Genomic DNA, 4,127 nt, shown 5'->3' on the forward strand with positions numbered 1-4,127 from the left:
TTGCGATGACGTGTGAATTTTTAGCGACGACAATATTCATGTATTAGTGCTAACTCTAGGAATTAGAGTTATTTTAGGCATTTCTAGGTTTATAGTTGGCTCATCCAAAGGTTTAGCTGTTAATTTTCTACTTTATTTGCTCAACTTTTGGTTCGTGAGGATAAATGTTGCAGTATTTGCTACAATAAAAATATGACAGCATGTAGTTAGTAGATGACGTCAGCACATAACTTTGCACGAGAATTAGGACAAAGAGCACAGAAGACGGATTTGGTGTTGAGTCAGCTGGACCCAACCTCTGAGAAGGAGCCACCTCAGCGTCCTTGGTTACCCTAAAGAGGAATGCACCTGAATTCTCAACAGTGGCAAGCGAAAGGAGAAAATAGAAAGAGGACCCAAGTAAGAAATAGGCAGCAGGGAGCAAAAAGAAAACCAGAGAGAAAGAAAGAAAGGAAGACAAGTACGGAGGAGACAAATTTGGAGCTGGAAATCTCAAGGAGTGAAGCCACGAGAGGAGACCACCAAGCTTCATCTTGTCTTTACTGTTGTTCACCTCATTTTGGTTTATCTTTCCTCTTCCTCTGTATTCAAATCATGGCTGTTTATTTTGTTGAAATTAACAGAACAAGTATGAGCTAAATTAACTGGCTGGGATGATAAAGTACTCGGATCTGTAATTAACATTGTGTATGCTCACTTTTGCTACATTAATGTTGATCTAGTTTGTTTAATATAATCGTTATCATTCATTTTTATTTATTGATTGACCATCATAAATAAAATACTATGAGTTCGATTTGCTAGAAAGTTGATTGGAATTAGACAATTATTGAACAATGTGTTGTTAGCTAAATTTCACAAAGAAATCTAGTTGATTTGCGAGTAGTATAGGAATATACACTTGTCTCACATAGCCCAATTGAAACCTATACTTAAATTAACCTCTTTGCTTAGATTTCTCATAGGAATATGTTGACATGTGAGTAAAGAGGTGAAATCACAAGTAGATCGGGAGATTCTTGTGTTAAATTTGTGTTTCAGGTTAACTGATAGCATTATTGTAGTAAAAGTCGTAGCATAAATAGCCCATGTTGCTGTGAAGGGCAAATTGGGTCCCAGTCCTTCACATAGATTGATTTTCACCTTTGATAACTGAGTATCCGTTTATTTACTTCTATTTTATGCAATTCTTTTAGTCTTGTAGTTGAATCAAACCATTAAATTTGTTTATATTGCATCTCTTGAATCTTATTAGAAAAAATATTGATAACTTTCTCCATGAGAATGATACTCTACTCATTCACTTTATTACTTGTTTAGTAGGTGCTCTTGCGTAGTTAATTTTACACCAACAAGTTTTTGGCGCCGCTGCTGGGGACAGTTATCATTATTGATCTTTGTGAAATTCAAGTGTTTCTGTTATTTTACTTGTCAATTTTATTTTCTTTTATTTTAGATACTCTTATTCTCGCATGAATCGACAACAAGACAGTGATTTGCTGCCCTTGGATCCAGAAATTGAAAGAACGTTCCTAGCAAGGAGAAGGGAGCAGTAAGGTTTAGCAGTTCTTGAAGGAATGGCAGAGGAAGCTGCTGGCAATGCAGTCAACCTTGGGCAGCCTGTAAATGTTAATAATCTAGTTAACCAGACAGCCATGGTAGATGACTGGGATAGGGCCATCAGAGAATATGCCATTCCGATTTTACATGGGCTTAATTCGAGCATCATTAGGCCAGAGATGCAGGTGCCTCAGTTTGAGCTTAAACTGATCATGTTTCAAATGTTGTAAACATTAGGCCAATTCAATGGCATGGCAACTAAAGATCCCTACTTGCATCTCAGGCTATTCATGGAAGTCTGTGATACTTTTTAGCTTCCAGGGGTTACAGAAGAAGCTTTAAGACTGAAGCTCTTCCCTTATTCCTTAAGGGATAGAGCTAGGGCATGGTTAAACTCTCTACCACCAGACTTTATAGCGACTTGGAATCACATGGCACAGAAGTTTTTGATGAAGTATTTTCCTCCAACTAAGAATGCTAAGCTTAGAAATGACATCACCGGATTTCAGCAACATGAGGGGGAATCTTTGTATGAGGCATGGGAGAGGTTTAAGGAATTGTTGCGCAAATGCCCTCACCATGGGATTCCTCATTAGATTCAAATAGAGACATTCTACAATGGACTTAATGGGCAAACTCGAACCATAGTAGATGTTTTAGCCAATGGTGCTATTTTGGCAAAGACTTACAATGAGGCTTATGAGATTTTAGAACGGATGGCTAATAAAAACTATCAATGGCCTGTGGAGAGAGTAGCTGCAGCTAGGAGAGTAGTAGGAGTTTATGAAGTGGATGCGGTCACAGCTTTAACCGATCAAGTATCATCCTTGGCAGGTATCTTAAAATTAATGAATCAGGGGGTGAATTCTCCTCAGTTTACAGCGATCTCTTGTACTTACTGTGGTGAAGGGCATCTCTTTGATAGTTTTCCATCTAACCTGGAATCAGTATGTTATGTGGGCAACTTCAACAAAAACAACAATCCATATTCCAATACTTATAACCGAGGTTGGAGGCAGCACCTAAATTTTTCTTGGAACTCTCAAGGGCATAACGCAGCATCATCATCAACAGTAAATCACCCTCAACATCCTCCTGGATTTCCACAATAGCTGAGACATCAACCGGCGGAACAACACTCATCGATTGAGCACTTGTTGAAGAAGTACATGGCAAAGAATGATGCCATTATTCAAAATCAGTCGGCACTGATTTAGAACTTAGTAGCTTCATTGAGGAACTTAGAGAAACAAATAGGGCAGTTAGCTAACGCCTTGACTAGTCATTCACCAAGTGCACTCCTAAGTAATACTGAAGATCCTAGGCATGTAGGCAAAGAGCATTGCAAGGCTATTACGCTAAGGAATAGGACAGAATTATAGCAAGTGACTAGACAGCCCAATCACCAAGAAGAACCCTCTTCAATCCAACGTGAAGTGGAAAAGGAAGCAGAAGTGGAAGAATCTAGAAAATGAAGTGATGCTGCAGAACCTATAGTAACGCTGTAGTAAAGTTTGGCAGAAAAGCAGAATGACAGACCACTGCCACATTTTCCTCAAAGATTCCAAAAGTAGCAGCAAGATAAGCAGTTTAAAAGGTTTCTAGATGTCTTGAAGCAGCTTCATATTAACATTCCATTGGTGGAGGCGCTTGACCAAATGCCTAGTTATGTGAAATTCATGAGGGACATTCTTTCGAAGAAAATAAGACTAGGAGAATTCCAAACAGTGGCAATGACGGAAGAAAACAACAACATTTTATAGAATAAAATCCCTCTAAAGTTAAAAGATCCTAGAAGTTTCACCATCCCATGTGCAATTGGCAATAACTACTTTGGCAAGGCTCTCTGTGATTTAGGAGCAAGCATAAATCTTATGCCTATGTTAGTTTTCAAGAAGCTTGGAATCGGGAAAGCATGGCCAACCACAGTAACTCTTCAATTGGCTGATCGATCTTTAGCTCATCCAGAAGAAAAAATTGAAGATGTCCTGGCGAAAGTAGACAAGTTCATCTTTCCCATTGATTATTTTAGATTATGAAGGTGACAGGGAGGGGCCCATCATTTTAGGGAGACCATTCCTAGCTACAGGGAGGACATTAATAGATGTACAAAAAGGGGAGTTGATAATAAGAGTCAATGATAAGTAGGTCACTTTTAATGTTCTTAAGGCAATGAGATTTCCTGATGAAGTGGAAGAATGCTCTTTGGTGAATGTAACGGATACTAGTGCTTTTAAGGAGTTGCAGCAAGAGTTGGAAGAAGAAACTTCAGAATTGGGTAGCCAATTGGCTTGGTTGGAATCAGGGACAACCGATACAGCTAGAGGAAGGAAATTTGAGCCTTTAGGGCTGTCCGAAAGTGAGCTCAAACCACCTAAGCCATCTATAGAAGAACCTGAACTCTTAGAGTTGAAGCCTTTGCCATCCCACCTCCGGTATGCATTCTTGGGAGAAGCAGAAATGCTACCGGTCATTGTTTCAGCCGAGTTATCTAAAGATCAAGAACATAAGTTACTTGAACTGCCGAGGAAGTTTAAAAAAGTAATAAGATGGACAATTACAGATAT

The 4,127-nt window shown here is 39.0% G+C and overlaps 1 non-coding gene across 1 annotated transcript; it reads right to left on the bottom strand.

Moving 5' to 3' along the window:
• Positions 1 to 2,039: 2,039 nt before the first annotated feature.
• Positions 2,040 to 2,146, bottom strand: LOC112092902. The gene has a single exon (XR_002902810.1). It is a non-coding gene; the product is annotated as a small nucleolar RNA R71 (small nucleolar RNA).
• Between the last annotated feature and the right edge of the window lie 1,981 nt (positions 2,147 to 4,127).

This window comes from Morus notabilis, unplaced genomic scaffold (assembly GCF_000414095.1).
Source record: "Morus notabilis unplaced genomic scaffold, ASM41409v2 Scaffold654, whole genome shotgun sequence".
NCBI lineage: Eukaryota > Viridiplantae > Streptophyta > Magnoliopsida > Rosales > Moraceae > Morus > Morus notabilis.